At 34.6% G+C, this 22,813-nt stretch overlaps 1 pseudogene; it reads right to left on the bottom strand.

The window, feature by feature from the left end:
• Positions 1 to 19,300: 19,300 nt before the first annotated feature.
• Positions 19,301 to 21,267, bottom strand: LOC132314546 (rust resistance kinase Lr10-like; annotated as a pseudogene).
• Between the last annotated feature and the right edge of the window lie 1,546 nt (positions 21,268 to 22,813).

The following is a 22,813-nucleotide window of genomic DNA, read 5'->3' on the forward strand; positions in this document are numbered from 1 at the left end:
AGTTTCAGCACCACTCTAGCTACTCCAGTGCGGTACCAAGACGTTGCTTCCACTCTCGTAAGGACTTGGTCAGCCTAACTCCTATGACACCTTAGCCAACACACTCCACTCGTGTGCTTACTAGTGTTGTAGTGGCCCTCGCCCTCTCCTCACTTCGCTTGCACACTCACACACATTAAGGCACTTAAGTTGGCAAGGAAAGAACACTTCTATTACTTCAAAGAATGCTTTGTACAAGGCTAGCACTCAAACACTCTACAAGGCTCTTAAGACTCACTCTAGGACTTGTTGTCTACAAAATGAAGTCCTACCTCTATTTATAAGCATCCTCATCCCTAATGGACGGCTAGGATGCATTTTAACCGATGGTGGAGATCGATTCTCTAGAATCTTCTCCTAACTTCTTCACACTTCAATACTTATCCATAAATATCTACAACATTCTAGAACTCTCCATACTACTCCACACAACTCTGGAGAACTGTAGAACCTTCCACACACTTCTACACATTTCTACACATATCTAAAATCTTCCACACAACTCTAGACTACTCCGGAAGACTTTAGAAACTCCCATGTCATGCAGTCGCCATGCAGCGTCCTCCTCAGCTTCTGCGTGTCTCCTGCGTGGCACAACCTCCATAGGCGGGGCGTGACATTCTCCCCCACCTATTTCCGTGACGCCCTCGTCATGGTTTTTTCAGCTAACCCAACTTCTCACGGGTCATCAGCACTTATGCATATGTCCTTGGCCCAAATGTACGCCCGCCCTTCGGGAGATGTGGGGTCCTTACGAGCTCCATCGTGTTAATTGCCACCTCTGGACTCTCATTCCTGCCCACGAGCGGCACCATGAATGCGGCCTTGCCTTCCTCGCCTCCAAGTATCATCAACGCACCAAGGCATGGTAGTGGCGCGGCGTTGTTCCTGTCCATGAACTCCAGCCCCAGCATCATGTCGTGGTCGTCCATCTCCGCAACCTGGAAGTCGGCCTTGCCCTTCCATCCTTGTATACATAGTTCCACCTCCTTGCACACTCTACTCACGCGTGCCTCCTCGGAGTTGATAGCTTTGATCCAGCCCTCCGTCTTGCGCATCTCCAAGCCAAGTCATTGCGCCTCCTCCGGGGTAATGAAGTTGTGTGTGGCGCCCGTGTCCACCAACGCTTGCACAGCTTTGCCACCAACCTGCGCATCCACATAGCGCACCCCAACTACCTTCTTCACCTTGCCCTTCTTCTTGGTGTCATGCGCTATGCTACTCAGCATCTGCATAGCCCCCATACACCTGTCTTTGTCGCTGCCCGCATCGTCCACCTTGCCCTTACCCTTATCCTTCACAAGGGCGCTCATGGTCTTCTTGTTGGGGCAGTGTCGCAATATGTGCGGCCCTTCGCACAAGTAGCACTTCTGCTCCCACTTGCCCTTATCGCGGCGCTCCCCTTTGCCACTAGCCTTGGACCTCTCTCCATGGTCCTTGCCCTTATCATGGCGTAGGCGTCTCTCCTCATCGCTGTGCTCATCATCATTTGACTTGGGCGAGCCTTCTTTCTTGAAGCGCCGGTCTCCCCCACCTTTGCCGTGGTCCCTCCTTGGAGACGTGGCCCTCTTGTTATCGCGCCTAAAGTCTTCAAGGCACTCCGCTATAGCCATTGAGGATACCAAGTCTCTAGGCTTCCTCATTCTCAGCTCTGTGGCTACCCAAGACTGCAACCCATCAATGAACAAGCACATGCGTTGCCGCTCCGGCATCTCTGGGATCTCTAGCATCAAGTTGGAGTACTCCTTCACATACTCCCTTATGCTGCCCTTCTGCTTCAAGTGCCTTAGGTTGATCATGGCGAGGTCCTCGATGTACTCAGGGTAGAACTGCCTCTTGAGCTGCCTCTTGAACTCCTCCTATGTGTCAACTGCTCTTGCGCCTCTACCGGTGAAGCGCTGCCTCCACCATAGAGCGGCAGTGTCCGTGAGGTACATAGTGCCTGTCTGCACCTTCTCCTCATCATCCTCGATTTCCATGCACTCGAAGTATTGCTCCATGTGCCAGAAAAAGTTGTCAATCTGGCGCGCATTCCTTACCCCATCATACTCCTTGGGCTTTGGCACCTTCTTCTTCTTTGGTTTCACCACGACCTCGCGCTCCTGGGAGAACTCCTTCTTGCACTTGGCAATCTCCACGCGCAAGTCGTCTACCCGATCATACAAGTCCCTTTCCTTCTCTTGTGCCTTGTTGGCGATGCCATCAATCAGCTCGTAGAGCTCCGCCATCCTTTTCTCGAGCCTGTTAAACTTGGTCTCCGTGTAGACCAAGTGTGTGGCAAGCTTCTCCTCCAAGACGTAGACTTAGTGGTCTCCTCCGCTAGCCATGTCTACTCCAATAAAGCTCCCTTGACGAATCTGTTCTGATACCAACTGTCACGGGCTTAGAGTTTCAGCACCACTCTAGCTACTCCCGTGCGATACCAAGACGTTGTTTCCACTCTCGCAAGGACTTGGTCAGCCTAACTCCCGTGCACACCTTAGCCAACACACTCCCCTCGTGCGCTTACTAGTGTTGTAGTGGCCCTCGCCCTCTCCTCACTTGGCTTGCACACTCACACACACTAAGGCACTTAAGTTGGCAAGGAAAGAACACTTCTATTACTTCAAAGAATGCTTTGTACAAGGCTAGCACTCAAACTCTCTACAAGGCTCTCAAGACTCACTCTAGGATTTGTTGTTTACAAAATGAAGTCCTACCTCTATTTATAGGCATCCCCATCCCTAATGGACGGCTAGGATGCATTTTAACCGATGGTGGAGATCAATTCTCTAGAATCTTCTCCTACCTTCTTCACACTTCCATACTTATCCATAAATATCTACAACATTCTAGAACTCTCCATACTACTCCACACAACTCTAGAGAACTCTAGAACCTTCCACACACTTCTACACATTTCTAAACATATCTAGAATTTTTCACACAACTCTAGACTACTCTGGAAGACTCTAGAAACTCCCATACCATGCAGTCACCATGCAGCGTCCTCCTCAGCGTCTGCGTGTCGCCTGCGTGGCACAACCTCCGTAGGCGGGGCGTGACAATAGGCTATATTGCACCCGAAGTTTTTTCTAGGAATTTTGGAAATGTGTCGTATAAATCGGATGTTTATAGCTTTGGGATGTTGCTACTTGATATGGTGGGTGTGAGGAAGAAGGGTGATGTTACAGTAGAGGAAACTAGCCAAACATACTTCCCACAATGGAATTATAATTGCTTGCGTGAAGGAGAAGAGCTAGGGATGCACATTGAAGAAGAGGAAGATGCCAAGATAGTAAAGAAATTAACTATTGTTGGGTTGTGGTGCATTCAGTGGTACCCCGTGGATCGCCCTGCCATGAACACTGTAGTACAAATGCTGGAAGGGGAAGGAGATGGTCTGACCATGCCCCCAAGTCCTTTTGCTTCAACAGCTCAAATGAATAAAACAACCATGCCTGCAAAAGCTTTTAATAGAGAGTTAGAAGTTATTTATAAAGCCGAGTTAATTTGATATGTTTACGATGCTATTAGTATTTATGATGGGTAGGTACCATGTATTGTGTGTACTCATTCATAAGTGAAATGGCAACCCCATTGCCATTTAAGGAGATTTGGAATAATTTGTTCTGTAATGATTTCGTGTTTCTTTTTAGCTAGTTATGCTTCAATTTCTTTTCATTCTTTCAAATGATTTATTAAGCGGTCTTTATTACATATATAAGGAAAATAAAGAAGGCATGCTAGCAATTTCTAAGCTGATTTTCTTGATTATGGGGATCAAAGTCTGTCATTTGATAATGACCCTTTATAGGAAAATAAAGCAGGAAACAGAAAGGACTCAAATTCTTGTTTTTGGGTATATGGAATAGACGACATTAATTGTTATTTTCTTTTATGAAAGACATATGATATAAGCTTATAGTTTTGTCAATTGAATCTTCAATGCAAAATGGTATATTTTCATGTCAAATCTATATTTTGAGAGAAACTAAAGTGTAAAAATGTTATATTTTTGTAATTCTGCTTTAACGGTGCATTTCATTCAAAATGTTATTTTTTAACACAACAACCAGTTCATATTTTGAGAGCCTATTGAAGTGTCTTATTTTCATTTTAGCAACTTTTGTCAATCTCAAAATATGAGAGATCTTTTGAGAGAGCCCACCTATTTTCATCCACTTGCTATATTTTGAGTTTGAGAGGCCATTTGACAGCTGCTATATTTTATACTACCTCCGTCCCACAATAGAGGTCCATATTTAGAAATTGGAGTTTTTAGGGAAACATGCAATTAATGCATTGTCCCATTTTAAAATTACTAAATTGTGATTTTTAATTTAAATATATATAGTTATAAAGTTTGAAATTTTTGAAAAAGATAAAGGACAATGATGATATAAGAGAAAAATGTTTTGACTTTTCAAAGAGGACAATTAATTTGGGACATATAAAAATGAAATAATGGATTATTAATATGGGACGGATAGAGTAATACATTTAAGAATCTCAAAATATAAGAAGTCTTTTGAGAGGTCAGGAGTATCTTATTTTTATCCAATTGCTATATTTTGAATTTGAGAACCCATTTGAGACGCAATTGAAAATGCTGAGATTGTGCACTAGGGTGATTTTGCATTCATGATTTCTACTGCACAGTCATATTTGGATTGGTTTAAATTTGTTAAGGTGAAATGGGAAACACCACAAGTGATCTGTACTAATCATGGACAATAGATATTGCTGATATGTGGAGATGGGGAAGGCATGTCGCTTCCAGTTTCTGGCAGTGAAAATTATTGAAAATAGTCTTGGCACAAATACTTGGACTAGCAAATTCTTATTCATTTCTTTTGAAAATTATGAAACCAAATTAGAATATTAAATCATGCATTCAAGAATGAAAGCACAGAATGTTCAACGGTCCAGAAATTATATACTCCGTTACAAGTCTTTGTGAAGCGATAAAATGACATTAGTACCGTGTATGTAGGATTTGAACTTTTCCAAATTGAATGCTTTACTGCTAAGCACAAAACATGTGGATACTAAGGTTAATAACGACAATCAGGGGCGGACCCTCTTAAGAAAAAAATTTTATTTCTTTAATTAGAATTTAACAAAAGATAGTTCATATAACGACTATAGAATCCCGATAAAAATTAATTCACATGAAAATTTAATGTGACTATCTTAAAATTTCAACTCAAACACCGTTTTTTTCCATAATGTGACTACAAGCACGATTCTTTCCATAACCTTATTATTCTAAAATTCCTCTTTCCATAACCTTATTATTCTAAAATTCCATCTCATACATGATTCTTTCCGTCACTTTTTTTTTTTTTTCTTCTTTTTATTCATTTTTATTGAAATGCTTTTATAAGAATTCTATAAGAAATTAATTTTTACAAAATCAAGAACAAAAATTTCATTTAAAGTTTTGAATATCAACAAAAATTGATGATTTAAGAATCTAATTTTTTTTTTTATTAATTTGTTTGTGTTTTATTTTTTTTTTTTATCATTGTTATTGTTTTGTTAAATTTTCAATTGTTACACTTTTTTTAAAGTTATTTTTGTTTTTTTTTTTCCTTTTTGGTAAATAAAGAGAGTTATTTAATTGAATTTTTTTATAATTTTGGCATAAATCTTATTTGTGTTTGTTCAGAAAGTTTGACAAAAAATTTCCTTAAATAACTATTTTTTTATTTATTTAAATAAATTGAAAAAAGTTTAAATAGATATATTTTTGTATGAATATAATAAATAGTAAAATATTTTTACCTACGTAATATAGATATATATATATATATATATATATATTCCAAAGTTCTGACTAGGTAATGTTGTTTATAATTTTGGCCCTCCAACCTCAAAATCCTGACTCCACCCCTGACGACAATGGAGGTAGGACCTTATTTGAATTCCAAGTGGTCCATAGGAGAACTCTCTTTTTATCATTTACTAATTACCCGTTTCAATATCTCCACGATCTAAATTGATTCATCATACTATCTCAATTGTTTTGATTTGCTAAATTTATGTTTTTGAATTTATCATCAAGAACTCATGATTATTCAATTTTACGTCTGCATGGTAATTAGGTGAAACTTCATATAATTGGTGATATTTGCTATAAAACACATGTCATGTCACAGGAATACATGTAATTTGAGAGTAGTCAATTTGTGTAAAATATTCAACTTAATTTTCAAGGGTGTTAAGTGCACTTAACTCTTAAGAAAAATAAGAACAAACAAATGAAGGATGATGTCGTGGATCATAAGCTATCGATTTTTTTTTTTTTTTTTTTTAAAGGTTAGTGTAAGATTATATAAACAGAGAAAGAATATACAAAACTCATTGTGGGCCAAAAGATACAGAGTCTATAGCCCAAACAAAGCTTATAGAAGCCCAGACAAAGCTTTCTACAAAGCCCATGTAAAATCGGCCCTTAGACATTGCTCAGCCATTGCAACGCGGTTGGCAGTTGCAGACAATTCCGGTAACATTATTGAAAGCAACACTGTGAAGGCCTGTTTATGAGTTTATCAAAACCTTTTCTTGGTGCATTTGTTTTGAATTAAAATAGAAGTAATATTTCTATTTTGGAGCTTGGTAAGTTGCAGGATTTGTAGAATTAAAACAAAAAAAAAAAAAAAATGAAAACGTATATGGTAAAAAAAAAATTACAAATTTAAAAAATAAAATAGATACTTAAAAAAGTAATTGAAGAAGATTTTTTTTTTTACTATACATTGGTACAGTATTTTTTGCCACAGTGTTGAAGCAATTGAAAATATTAATTTGGTACTTTTGATTTTGTTCTCTTGTACGAATTGAAATGTTTTAACATTATTCAAATACAAAAAATATTATCAAACATGTTTTATTTTGTTTCAACTTACATTGATGAAGAAAAAAAATGTTGCTCTGCTCTGTGTTTGTTTCTAAAACGTAGCCCAAAAGTTCGAGCTTTCGGTCCCTTTCTAAAAGTAGCAAAGGTCTCTAGCCTCTTCTCTAAGTTATTGCTAGCTGCCCGTAAGAAACAAAAACTTTGCCAATAAAATACTTATTTCATTAATTTTGAAAATTCTGAAACGAAATTATAATTAAATTTATGTAAAAACAGTACTGTGGGTCCTTCAGGAATCATAGAATCAAATCAATCTTTTAACCAAAAAAAAAAAAAATAGAATCAAATCAATCATCGACACTGTTCAGCGGTTCAGGAATTATGAGGATGGAAGTCTTTGGTTGACAAGTCAAACTCCATAATCCATAAAAAATAGAAATAAATAAATAAATAAACAAAAAGTCAAGTGTGATACCGTGTGGGTTTTTTTATGTGAACAAATTCTTTTTCCATCGAGTTATGTTTCTTCTCTCTTATCCTTTGTTCATGACAGGATGAATTATTTATGTAATACACGCTTTTGTGCGTATATTGTGCGTATATATAAAAATAAATAATTAAACGTACTCGTTACACCATACCACAAAAAAAAAATAAAAAATAATAAAATAATAAAAAAATCTCCTAGCTAACCCTTCGGAGAAAAGCGAACTGCCTTTTAAGTAAGATATTTGACTATGAAAAAGCAACTTAAATCATTTAAGATAACTAATGACAGATTTTATTGAACATTGGAGCTTGTTTTTACAATTAAGTATATATTGATGAAACAACAACGACCTTTTTATGAACGAGGAAAATCTATTTTGCTCGTTACACAATACAAAGCATTTGGTTACTTGCCAAAAATAATAAATAATGATGATGATGATAATAATAATAATACCACATTTTGGTAATAGTTAAGTACAATTCCTAGCTAGAAATTTACTTTAGTAAAAGCCACCGTGAACAATAAATCAATAATAAATAATTTTTTGATCAAAACGACAAATAATAAAGTTTAAATATTGACTTGTAGTACTTCTATTCAATACATTTATAATTTTTAAATTAATTATGAATAACGTTAAATTTTTTAAATTTATATATATATAAAAAAAATTGTTAAATGTTTTTTCTCGAACAATCTATTGATGTTAACAAAATTCTTCACTTTTTATCGTTCTTTTTCTTTTTCTAAAATAAAAAAATATTTCTTTGTAAAAATAATAATATCAGCTAAACAATAGAATTAGGGTTTTTTGCATACGTATTCCCTGAGATAAATACAAGTAACACATGAATAATAATGACATGTATGACATCCAATTAGCAAGTAACAATAATATATATATATATATACACACACACACACATATTAGAAAGTAAAATTAAAAAATGCAGCAAGTACAAGAAGTAAGAGCATGAAGAAGCAATCACACTTCTCTGAAAAGGCAGTGTCTCATGTGAATGTATGATCTTTTAATTACTTGTATGGTAATGTTTCTCATTTTTTTATTTTTTTTCAAAATTTTTGAATTTATTTATTTTGTCAACTCGTTTTGCTAGTCTAACACCGTGGGGTGTACCGTATGAGTTTCGAGAGTTATTTGAGGTATTTTTTCGAGTTCAGGACTATTAAAAATGCATTATTGATCATTTTGTTATTTTTTAAATTTTCAAACTGAGAGGTCTCAGGTGGGTTCCATGCCCGGATTTGAGTGTCCGAAAAATATTTTCTGGACCTAATTGGATGTTTTACATGGTATTTAATATTTATGTGAGGGTATATGCGGTTTTTACATGTTAATGGTGTATTTGTATTATATAGGCATGAGAGGGGCAATTCGATCATTTAGTGAGTCAAAGGTGGACTATGCATGTGATAAGGGGCACGTTTAGCAAAAATTCTGCATTCCTTCTAGCCCTGAGAGGCTTCCTCTCCCTCTCTCTCTCTCTCTCTCTCTCTCTCTCTCTCTCTACACCATTTTTTCTCTCTCTTTAATTTATGATGCTAAAAATGAGAGGAAATTTTGATTTCAAATAAAAACTTTTTACAAATATCGAGTTATTAATGTTATTTATATTAATGTGTTAAAGAGTCGTCTTTCAAAATATTGACTTAAGTCTCAACTTATTTCAAGTTGACTGTAGGTGTGCATGTCGTGTTTTTATCTCTCTTAAAAACTTATATGAAGTAATTAAAATGATTTTGTAATAATTTTGATTTCAAATAAAAAAAAAATTTGCATGCACAAGAAATTAGAGATTCAACACAGTTTACATGGTTAATGATTCTTACTCCTCCATTCTTAAGTAAGTGTACACATTTTAAAATTTTAACTTTTTAAAATAATGATTTTTATTATATTTTCATTGAAAAATGATTCTAACACTGAATAATTACAGTTAACTACTAGACTTACTCTTTTGATTGGTCAATTATGCAACAAATAAGAAAATAGAGACATCTACTTAGTTGTATTTTGTATAAATAATTAATTAAAAATTAATCGATTAGATAATTCACTGCAAGTGTTCGGGGTGAATATCACTGTTCATTTTCATTATATTAGCAAGTCAATTAGTACCGCATGAATCATTGCAAATAGCTATCAAGTGACTCAAGTCTTTGTTTAAAGTGATAAATGGCTTTGACTAAAATAGGCAAAGAAATTCAAGTAGTGCCGTGTAGATCTAGATCATATCGAATGTGAAAAACATTGAATAATTTATCCAAATTGAATAATTTAATTTGGAAAAAGATTTCCAATTAATTGGTTTCTAATAAATGATTCCTCATATATCATCTAAAAAAATACGGACTACTTAGTAAAAATGAAAAAGGGAGAATTTAATTAAAATAAATTTTAATGTGAGAAATGTTGAAATATGGAGGATTAAATTTTAGAGAAAGAAAAGTTAAAATGGAGAGAATTTAATTTAAATAAATTGAAAAATGACGTATATGTAATTTGAAATCTCTAAGGTAAAATCCACACTTAGTTTTGATCTATTATAGATATCAATCATTTGATACATCTTTTATTTCTGAATCCCTCGTAAAGAAATTTTTTTTTTTTTAGCAACCCTCGTAGGTTGTGGCCATTATAGAATTTTTTTGGCAAAATATGTAGACGGTGAGTCAACGATTAAGATGTCCAGGTATGGACAGTGACAAATAGCTACCAAGTCCATTGCTCGAAATGTTAAAATCTATGGACTGGACCAAAAGCTAAAAAGCGTTTTAAAACAACTAAAGTTAGTTTATAGTTGACAAGTCAACAACGTTCAGTGGTCCAGCAATTATATGGCCAGAAGTCTTTGGTTGACAAGTCAAGCTCTATAATAAAACAAAAAAACAAGTCAAGTGTGGGGTATTTTTTTGATGTGAAACAATTCTTTTCCTATAATAAATATATATATATATATATATATATATGAAGAGAGAGAGAGAGAAAGAGGACAAAAGAGAGTGTTAGAATTGAGAGACAATAGAAGTTATATCATTTAGTGCATGTACAAGGCCTATTTATAGGCTTCAAAAACAAACTTCCTTTGTATGCCATTTTGGTAGCTTCCCTTATAAGTCTCATTGATGATCTCATGGATGACATATAATTGGGGACCCCACACACATAGATATATATAACACTTCTTCTTGGGGTTCACAATACTACATTAAGAATATACCTCATTAAAATCTTACTAAGGAAAATCCAGTAGGACAAAACCCTAGTGAAGGAAAAAGAGTACAGTATTCTTATGTATCTGAAAATGGTATTGCATAGAGTAAAACTGCCTCATTAAAACCTTGTCAGGAAAACCCAGTGGAACAAAACCTGGACGAAGGAAAAAGAGTACAGCATGTCAATACTTCTTTGATCACTTGCTCCCCTTCATTAGATCAACCCTGAAGATCCTTTAGTTGACGCATTCCAATGTTGTGCACCAACTTCTTGAATATTGTAGTTGGAAGCGTTTTAGTGAATAAATCTGCTAGATTTTCACATGAACGTATCTTCTTAATATCAATATCGCCCTTTTTTTTTGGAGTTCATGTGCATAAAAGAATTTTGGTGAGATGTGCTTGGTCCTGTCACTTTTAATATACCCTTATTTCATTTGTGCAATGCATGTCGCATTATCTTCATATAATACTATTGGGCTTTCTTTTATTGATGAGAGACCACATGTTGTTCGAATATGTTGGATCATTGATCTCAACCAAAAGCATTCCTTGCTTGCCTCATGAATTGCGAGTATCTCAGAATGATTTGAAAAAGTTGCAATTATTGTCTGTTTCATTGATCGCCATGATATAGCAGTGCCGCCTCAGGTAAACACATATCCTGTTTATGAATAAGCTTTATGTGGGTCAGAAAGATAGCCGACATCTGCATATCCAACTAATGGAGACTTTGGTGCTTTCGAATAAAAAAAGCCCATATCAGTTGTGCCACGAAGATATCGCAATATGTGTTTGATTCCATTCCAATGTCTGCGAGTTGGTGCAGAACTGTACCGTGCTAATAAATTGACTGGAAAAATTATATCAAGTCTTGTGCAATTTGCAAGATACAAAAGAGCACCAATCGCGCTGAGATAGGGCACTTTAGGACCAAGGAGTTCTTCATCATTTTCTCGAGGACGAAAAGAATCTTTCTTGATGTCAAGTGATCGAATAACCATTGGGGAGCTCAATGGATAGGCTTTATCCATATGAAAATGTTTCAGAATCTTGTTTTGTATATGTTGATTGATGAATGAGAATACCGTTCGAAAAATGTTCAACCTGCAACCCAAGGCAGAATTTTGTCTTTCCGAGATCTTTCATTTCGAATTCTTTCTTTAAATAAGTGGCTGTCTTTTCGATCTCGTTTAATGTTTCCACAAGATTCAGATCATCAACATATACTGCAACAATAACAAAACCAGATTATGATTTGTTAATAAAAATGCATGGACAAATATGACTGTTCACATACCTTTCTTTGAGTAAGTAATCGCTAAGGCAATTATACCACATTCGTCTAGATTGCTTCAATCCATATAAGGATCGTTGTAATTTTATTGAGTGCATATTACGTGGTTTTGTTTCAGGCATTTTAAATCCTTCTGGGATTTTCATATAAATATTACTATCTAGTGATCCATATAAATATGCTGTAACCACGTCCATTAGATGCATATGCAATCTTTCTGTGATTGCCAAATGTATTATGAATCTAAAAGTAGTTGCATCAATCACAGGGGAGTATGTTTCCTCATAATCAATACCAGGTCTTTGTGAAAAACCTTGAGCGACAAGTCGGGCTTTGTATCTCACGATTTCATTTTTCTCATTACGCTTTCTTACAAACACCCATTTGTACCCAACAGGATTAACACCCTCAGGTGTCTGGACTATTGGTTCAAATACTTCATGTTTAGCCAATGAATTTAGCTCTGCTTGTATCGCTTCTTTCCATTTTGGCCAATTATTTCTTCGTCGACATTCTTCGACGTTTTGAGGTTTCGGATCCTCATTTTCAATATAAAGAGCAACGAGATATGAGAATATGTTGTCCACAACAAGTTCATTTCTATTCCATCTCGTTTCATAATTTAATGAGATCTCATCATTTTCAGGTACCTTTGCCTCATCAGGGGCCATATCATCATTTGTTGCTTTTGTCTCATCAATATTTATTATTTCATCATTTTTAGGTACCTGAGACTCATCAAGAGCCTCTGCCTTATCAAAGGCTATTATCTCAGATTGATCAATAATATATGTTGCTCCTTTTGTGGCCTTTTCAGGAGTGCCAGCTTTTCTTTACAATTTCCTCTTACGAGGAACAATATCTTTTGCACCAACTGGTCTGCCACGCTTTAGGCGTGTTCTAGATGCATTTGTTGCATTACTGACAGAAGGTCCCTCAGGGACAGTAATTCGTGTTGGCACATTTGCAGCTGGTATATGTGATTTTATCACTTTCTTTGTATCAGTAAATGCATCAGGTAATTGATTTGCAACATTTTGCAAGGGAATGATCCTTTGAACTTCTCGTTCACATTAATTTGTGAGAGGATCAAAATGAGACAATTCCAGGGCATTCCAAGTAAGATTACATTGCTGCTGTGCCTTTTCTCCCCCTAATGGTGGGAAAACTGTCTCATCAAAATGACAGTTAGCAAATCGTACTTTAAAGACATCACTTGTCATGGGTTCAAGATATCTAATAATAGATGGAGAATCAAAACCAACATAAATACCAAGTCTACATTGATGACCCATTTTAGTGCGTTGGGGTGGTACAATTGGAACATATACAGCATAACCAAAAACTCGTATGTGAAAGATATTTGGTTGTTGACCAAAAACAAGTTACAATGGTGAGTACTTATGATAAGCAGTTAGTCGTATACAAACTAATGATGTAGCATGCAATATGGCATAACCCCAGGCAGAAACAGGTAATTTTGTTCGTATAAGCAAAGGATGACCAATTAGCTGAAGTCTTTTAATAAAAGATTCATGTAAAACCCCTAGTTTTAAAAGGGTTATAATTGGAATTTTAATATTCCTTTTATTGTTTTCATTATTTATTTTATTTGTTTTTGGTATTTATGTGGTTAGGCTTTTCTGAATTAAATTAAGTGTTGGGTGAATTTAAATGGTTATACATTAAATTGATTTGTTAGTTGTTTTATTTTTCCTTGGTTTAATTGGTAATTGTGATATTTAAATTAATTGGATTTTTATTTTATTATTTGAATTGTTGGACCTATTTGTAATTATTTGAATTATTTGCGTTAATGATATTATTATTTGACTGAATGGATTTATTGGTGATTATTGGTATTGGTTGCGTTAATTTCATTATTGGGTTGAAATTATTGTAATTAAGTTAAGTGAGTTTTTTAGACGTCACCTAAGTGTAGCCGACATAGATTTTAAACGTAGGCTCTGTTTATGGGCCGACTAGTATTTAGATTAGGGCTCTGTTTTTAATCCTACAGGGAATAGGATTTCAATTAAGTCTATATATATATAGAGTAGTATGTCACCTTAGGGTTTTAGCAATCACAGACCTTATTTACGTTCAGAGTATTGAGAGAACAACAGAGAGGAACAGAGAGGGGTCGTGAGAAACAAACAGAGCTACTTTGGTGAGGGTTTGGCCGTGGCTTACAGGACGGACGTAGGAGAAGGGAAGATGGAGCAATAGGAGATTTAACAGTGAATGGGATCACCGGAAAAACTTAGAACGACGGCAATAGAGTTTTGAATCCAAAACTGTAAAGGCAAGTTCTCTCATTTCTCTCTCCTGTTGGCCTGTGTTCTGTGCATCCTAGATATCTCTAGGATTTTAATTGGATATTAAATGGATCTTACATGCTTTATATAGGTTAAATTAAGTAGTTATATGTGTTGAAATTAAACTGAATTTGTTCTGGAAAGTTTGGGTCAGTGGTTGATTTGTAAGCATGTTTGAATTGGTAATAGTTTATATGTTTCTTTTGAATGCAAACTATTTAAAATAAATAACTGGAATGATGTAAGATGAAATTTAGACCCTTAGGTTGAGTTTTAATAAAGAACAGAGGAGGTGGAAGCGGCCGGAGACGGTGCAGAAGGCCGTAGAAGTGGCAGAAACGCAGACGGTTCTCAGAGAGGGAGAGAGCCGGCTCCATGGAAGAGGGAGCCGGCTCCCCCCAAGAGTGGAGCCGCCTCTAGGGAAAGTGGAGCAGGCTCCACCCTTCTAGAGCCGGCTCCAATAAATATTGGAGCCTGCTCCATCATTTTTGGAGCCTGCTCAACTAGTTTAAGAGCAGGCTCCCCTTTTATGCGTGAAATCTGATGGTTTGGGCATTGTTTGGAATTTTAAATTGTCGCAAGGACTGAAATAAAATTTTTAAGAGTAATTTCAAGGGGTTTTAAACTCTCTAATTGGGAAATTTGGTTTATAGAGCAATTAGAATAAACAGTGTAAAAATAAGCAACTTTGCACGCTGCAAACGAATAGGAAGGACTAATTTGCTAAATCTTGTTTTAAAAATTTAACGGATTGTAGTGTAGACTCCAAAAATTATAATGGGTTGTTTTAAAGCCTAATATGCATAATTAGTGTCCTTGTGCTCATGGATTTAACCGTAGAGAAGTATACAACGGTGTAGGCTGCTAACGAATGAAGGGGGTTTAATTACCTAAATTAGTTTTAGCAATTTAACGGAATATGTATATATTTATAAATTTTGTTGGGGTGGCATGCTAGGATCATTTAATTAACAAGTTTGATCTAGGCATATCCTGGATGTTAATTGTTGAAATACTAAATACTTTTCTGGAATGCATGGACTTAAGCTTGTAATCTTAATTGCGGTAATATTAAGCATTTCACTGCAATTACTTGGATTAGGGTTTGGACTTAAATTACTGAACTAGTACTTAGGTTCTGTCAATCTAATTGGATGTTGGCCTAGAATTAATTGAAGAATTAAATATATATTTTCTGTCAATTTCATGGATGAATGCTGGAATTTAACTTGACGAATTAGTAAACTTTGTCTCGTTTGATTACATGGATGGATTCTGGATTTGTAGTTGATAACTTGTTTAAATTCTGTGTTTATCAACTATATGGATAATGTGGACTTTATTTGATGTACTGCTTATAATGTTGCATCATTTACGGATCATTTGCATATATGCACCGGTATGGGATGGTGGCATACGAAGGGATGGATTAGGTCACAACGCTAATTCCTACCCATTCATACATACGGAATGGATTAACTAAAAACAGTTAAATCCTACATGGTTTCATGTCCTGTCAACTAAACAGTTGAACGACATACTGGATGGTTGTTTATATTTCTGCGTTAAGATGAATAGGGTTTTAACTAAAACATTTAAATCTTAATTTTATGTCGTGTCATGGCAATGAATCAGTTGAGCGGCACTACATTGGTTTGGATGGGAATTTATATATATAAATTATAGTACCGCGATTTGAGCTTGAGTCTCATAGTCGACGGTTAGGGTGTGTATATGCAGTAGGATGCGTAGCTAGCTATGTTGGTTGAGGTATACTCTGTTAGGCTTAGGTAGTCATGCCCACTCAGGTGCGTATTGCATGCTACCTTCTATTCAGGTTGAGACCCTCAGCATAGTTAGTGAGAATCCTGTAGTGGGGATATATATTTATCTATTATTTATATATAAAAAGTTTTGGGTCATGAGATTTTTTTATTGATCACAGCATTTGACTCAATTGTCCTAATGGTTGTATAGTATAACCCAGAAGAGAAAACATGGAGGTTTTCTAATATCAGTTTCTTACCTGAGGTAATGGAAGTAATGTAGAGATATTCCATATTTCTTTCATTTGCAATCTCAATATGATACCCATTACGACACAAATCTTTAAAACTCAACAAATTTCTCCGAGATCTTGTAGAATATAAGGCATCATCGATTTGTAATCTTGTTCCATGTGGTGAAATGATGTTGGCTCATCCGGAGCCTTCAATCAAGTCGGTGGGACCTGATATGGTACTGACACTGGCGTCTGACAGAATTAAGTGGGAAAAATATTTTTGATCTCGAAGGATTGTATGTGTTGTTCCACTATTTGCAAGACATATATCTTCACCATTTATTTTGGGACTAGTTAGATCCATTCCTATTCATGCAAATTTCTTTATCAGAAAAGAAACTTTTATAACAAAGGAAACTTTGATACAAACTAGAAAATAAAAACTTTAATACAAGGAAAATAGAAACATAGTATACAGAACATGAAAAAAAAAACATAAGATTAACTGGTGTGGACATTTCCATCACCAATCAGGAAGTCTATCCTTCCATCACGATCATAAAAAAACTCTAATACATCCAGATTGGTGATGTTAACTGACTCGTCATGATTAATGAAATTCATTTCCAGATTTGTGGTGTCAACTGGCTCATCATGATTAAGGAAATTCATTTCCTTTTGTTTTCCCTTTTCTTTCATTGAGGCTTGGTAAAGATCAACCAGATGCTTCGGTGTACGACAAATACTTTGCCAATGCCCTGTCATGCCACACCGATAACAAGTATTATCATGTATTTTGGGAGGTTGGGCCACATCTTTTCCTTTTACTTGTCTCATTTTATTATGATCTCTCTTTTGAGGATATGGTGTGGATCTCTGATTGCGAGAATGTGAGGATTGATATCCTTCACGGTAATAATAATGACTTCTACTACGGCCATAGTCATTACTGTGGTAGTTATTTTTACCACGACCATATTCATTATTGTGGCCATTTCTACCACCACGACTACGTCCACGTCCGCGTCCACGACCACGGGATGAGGCAACATATGTTTCAGGGATCGGTGTCAATCCAGTTGGACGGGACTAGTGGTTTCTTAATAAAAGCTTATTATTTTGCTCTGCCACTAGCAAACATGATATCAGATCTGAATATTTTTTAAATCTACGCTCTCGATATTGTTGTTGCAAGAGTACATTCGAGGCGTGAAATGTGGTGAATGTTTTTTCTAGCAAAAGTTCATCAGTAACAGTATCACCACATAATTTCAATGTAGAGCTGATTTTGAATAGAGCAGAGTTACATTTAGCCACAATTTTAAAATCTTGCAACTTCAATTGTAGCCAATCAGCCCTGGCCTTTGGGAGGATGACTGTTTTTTGATGATCATATCTTTCTTTCAAATTGTTCCACAAACAAAGTGGACCTCTTTAAGTGAGGTATTCAGTTTTCAGTTCTTCACTAATATGGAGCCGGAGAAAAATCATGGCCTTTGCTTTATCTTGTAATGATGCATCATTGTTTTCTTTAATTGTGTCTCCAAGGCTCATGGCATCCAAATGGATCTGAGCATCCAGAATCCATGATAAATAATTTTTGCCAGAAATATCCAGGGCCACGAATTCCAGCTTTGTCAAATTTGACATTTTCAGAATAACTAGATGTGACAACAATATAAAAATATAATTTAGCATATAAATAAAATGGAATTAAAATGAAATAATAGCATAATATAAATTATTTAAACAACAATAATGGTCAATCCGGTCATTATAAATAAATTATTAAACAATAAAGGTGGTAAAACCAGCCATAAAATTTTAAATAATAAAGGTGGTAAGACCGATCATAATTAGTAAATTATTAAATAATAAAGGTGGTAGAACCGACCATAGTGTAAGCATATATATCATTTAAGTGAACAACTTTATTTTACTAACAATAATCCATAATTAAAATTTCCTTACCCTTTGGAGTCAGAAATATTATTTTCTCCGATAAAGCAAACCAATCTAACAATTTATCAAAACTAATATCACAAAATAAATATATAGTTGGGATAGAAAGAGGGAGAGAAAGCTTTCTTCTTCAAATCTCAGATGGATAGCTCGTGCTGATAACTTATAATAAATATATATGTGTGTGTATATATATATATATATATGAAGAGAGAGAGAAGACAAAAGAGAGTGTGAGAATTGAGAGACAAAAGAAGCTATATCATTTAGTGCATGTACAAGGCCTATTTATAGGCTTCAAAAACAAACTTCCTCTGTACGCCATTTTGGTAGCTTCCCTTATAAGTCTCATTGATGATCTCATGGATGACATATAATTGGGGACCCCACACACATAAATATATATAACATTTTCCATCTATTTATTTTTTACATGTTGGAGAAACAACAACCACCTTTAATTAAGATCATTAATGAGAGAATTTATGAATGAAAAAATCTATTTTCCTCATTACACATTAAAGCTTTGGTAAATAGTTAAGAACAATGCGGACTTTTCAGAAATTTACTTCAGTGAAAATTACCATATATATATATCTTTTTCCAAAACAACAAATAATGAAGTTTATATATTGGTTTGTAGTATTTCTTTTCCAAACATTTATAATTTTCAATTTCATTATGAATAACGTTAAATGTTTTTATTTATTGAAAACAAAAACGTTGAATACTTTTCTTAATCAATCCATTGACGTTAACAAAATTCTTCACTTTTTCTCACTTTTCTCTTTTTCTAAAATAAAATAAGAATCTTATTTTGTAAAAAAAATAATATTGGCTAAAAATTGGAATTAGCTGACTTAGGAGCCAAAGAGAAGCTGGCTAAAATAGAAGAGGTAGATGAGCTTGGTTATGGTCATGAAAAGGAAGGGGCAGAGATTTGGAAAAGAAAAGAGATAATTTGACATATATATATATATATAAAAGGGTTAAGAAGTTCGAAGACAATACGTTCACAATTATAAAATAACATACATATAGTATTAAAATAACAAACAGTTCAATAGGGGCGCAACTGCCCCCATTTATTTCCATGTGGTTCAGCCACAGGTCAAGCACTTATATCTAAGTTGATGGAATCAATAGAATCACCCAATTGAATTGAATGCTCTGATTTAATTCCAATATCTTCAGGTATCTCCTCTGGAAAAAGAAAAGGCTTGGGAGGCATTTGCATGAGTTCACCATTTCCCTCGAGCATCTCCACAATTTTAGTCATTGAAGGACAATCGCTAGGCTTCATTTGTATGCATCACAATCCCACTATTATCATCCTTTCTACAACCTTCCTTTCATCTTCATTGGCATCTCCTATTTCTATGTCCTTTCCTTCAATAATTTGGTCATATACCCATGAAGGGAAGTAAATTTGGCTTGAATGATCGGCAAATGCATTCAAATTCTTTCTTTTTCCCGCCATTTCCAGCAACAACATCCCAAAACTATACACATCAACTTTGTATGAAACACCTCCGATGCTTTTATAGAACAATTCCGGAGCCATGTAACCCATTGTTCCTGTTGCCGCAGTCAGAGACACAATCTTATCATTTGTTAGGTACAATTTTGCAAGCCCAAAATCAGGAACTTTTGGAGTGAAATTCTCATCAAGGAGAATGTTATGAGGCTTGATATCAAAATGTAAGATTTGAATGTCACAACCCCGATGTAGATATTCAATCCCGCGTGCCACTCCAACAGAAACATTGTACATTTTCTCATAACTCAAGGATAGTGTTTCTCCTTCTCTAGGAAAAATATAATTCTCAAGAGATCCATTAGACATGAAATCATACACAAGTGCGCGCTTAAACCTCTCGGCACAATATCCAACAAGTTGGACCACATTGACATGGTGAATTCTTCCAATGGTAGCCACTTCATTGATGAATTCTTGCCTATTAGCTTTAAGCTCAGTTTGGTAGAGTGGGTTTGAAGGGAAAGGGAAGGGAAGGTGATGGAGGGTTATAAAAAAATTGTGTTTGGGTAAGGTGAGTGGAGGGAAAGAGAATGAGAGGGAAGGGTTTGGAGGGGTTCTTCATAACAATGTACAATAATTTCTTTAACCTTCCAAAAATGGGAGGATAAGGAAGGAAAAGGAAGGCAATGGCAGGCAATGGCTCATATAATATTTGTCATGCCACTTTTACCCTCAAAATTGCACTTGATATTGGGCATGTATTCAGCATGGGAAGCTTGCGAACGGCGGACGGCGAACCCGAACTGGAACAGCGATGGAAACTGAAAGATGTGGGTTTTGATTTTTTTAGGCGGACGGCGACGGCGAACTCGAACTGGAACAACGATGGAAACTGAAAGATGTGGGTTTTGATTTTTTGAGGCGGACGGCGAACCCGAACTGGAACAACGATGGAAATTGAAAGATGTGGGTTTTGATTTGAGAGAGAGAGGAGGAGATGGTAAGTTTAGATTTGAGAACGAGATTAGAGATAGAGGTGCTTTGAGAACGAGATTAGAGATGGAGGTTGAAATGATTTGCCCTAATCTTTTTTTTTTTTTTTTCTTTTGTAGCAAAATATAAGAGATTATATATATATATATATATATATATATATATATATATATTTTTAAATATAATAAGGGTATAATAGTAAATTTATTATTATCATTCCCTTTACTTTTTTTCCCCAAATATAATTATTATCCTTCTCTTTCTTTTCCTTCATTAACCAACCAAACATAACGGAAAGTTAAAATTATCATTCCCTTCCCTTCCCTTTCCCTCACAACTAATCTTATCCTTCCCTTTCAAACTCACCGTACCAACATAGCCTTAGGCTTACTCAATAGTTTGATTGCTACAGGGCTGCCACTTCTAAGCTTTCCTTTATACACCGTACGATAACCACCTTCACCCAACTTGTCCTTGAAATCATTGGTCATCTTTTTAATTTGGGAGTAAGAATACCTAATAGGAGTGAGGTTATTCTGACTTTGTAAGTAATCCTCAATATCATCGAACATTGATAAATGCCTTCTTCGCAATTTTTTGATTAAGACCGTTACTCCAAATGGAATTCCACATAAAATTCTCGTTGCAACGTTTAATCCTGTGGAGGCATAGTACAAGATAATCATGACCAGACGTACTTATGGCTGCATTATTATTCTTTGCATAGAAGAAGAGACTACTTTACATTACATGCATTTTTAAAATCTATAATTTGCCTTGTTTCTTTGTATACAGGACATATTTTTCACATTTTTTCTTCTTTATGTGTGTGTTTATATATATATTGAAGTGTTGAAAGACGCAGATTCTTACCAATGACCTGTTCCGCTAGAGAGATCACTGCAGTAAAAAATGAAAAAAAAGCAAGCAAATATGCAAAAAGAAGTGAGGAATATAAACAAACTGAAAATAATTGTGCCAAATGTACCTTGTAACTAAAAACCAATTGCTACTTCTTAGGGCCTGTTTGGTAAAGTCATTGTTTTCATTTTTGACTCTGCTTTCATTTATGTGAAATGACAAATTTTGAAAAGTTGTGGAGTTGTCAAAATTAAATATGTTTGGTAACGTAAATTTGGTGTTGTTGAATTTTTGAAAAGAGAAGAGAGAAAATTTGTTTTATATATATATATATATATGTATGTATTTTAAATTGACTCTTTTATTTACCAATCAAGTATAATTGAAAAATAATAAAATACCACTTTTAATTTTACTATTTGAGTTTAATAAAATATATTTTTTAATTTTATTTTACTATTTTAGTATAATTGAAAAATAATAAAATAATATTTTATTTACTATTCGAATATAATTGAAAATTAATATAATAATAAATAACATTTTAAAATTTACTATTCAATTATAATAAAATATATATATTTTAATTTGATTTACTATTTGAGTATAATTTGAAAATAATAACATAATAAAATAATATTTTATTTACTATTTGAGTATAATTGAAAATTAATAAAATGAAAAAATAACATTTATAATTTTAGTATTCGAGTATAAAATATATTTTTTAATTTTATTTACTATTTGAGTATAATTGAAAAATAATAAAATAACATTTCTCTAATTGTGAAAATTAATAAAATAATAATTTTCTAATTCTCATTTTGAGAAAATAATATAATAACAGTATTTCAAACCAATCAAATGGTCTTTGGCCCAATGGTATAACCTCCCAACTTCAAAGAAGAGGGGAGGGGTTCGAGCCTCGGCGTGGGCAAAAAAATGTGTGTGTGTGTTTGCTTTACCATCAAATAAAAAATACAACAACAACAGTATTTCAAACCAAAACTGAAAATCAAAGTTCACACATTTGTAGAGTTGAGAATTGTGAAGGAAATATGAAAAGAGTTTTCCAAAGTTTTCTAAAATTTTGAAATATAAAAAGTCAAAATAGAGTTACCAAATAAAAATTTGTTGCTGGTTTTAAAGAAAAATCAAAACAAAAACTAAAAATCGAAACTGAAAATGTTACCAAACACGATTTGCTTGAGTTTTCATGAATTAGTTTAGCTCAAGTCACAAACTCACGCCAATCTCATTTTGGTGGTCCACTACAATAGGCACCTCCAT

This window comes from Cornus florida, unplaced genomic scaffold (genome assembly GCF_030987335.1).
Source record: "Cornus florida cultivar Cherokee Brave unplaced genomic scaffold, ASM3098733v1 CherokeeBrave_3.0.0_Hap2_Chr06, whole genome shotgun sequence".
NCBI lineage: Eukaryota > Viridiplantae > Streptophyta > Magnoliopsida > Cornales > Cornaceae > Cornus > Cornus florida.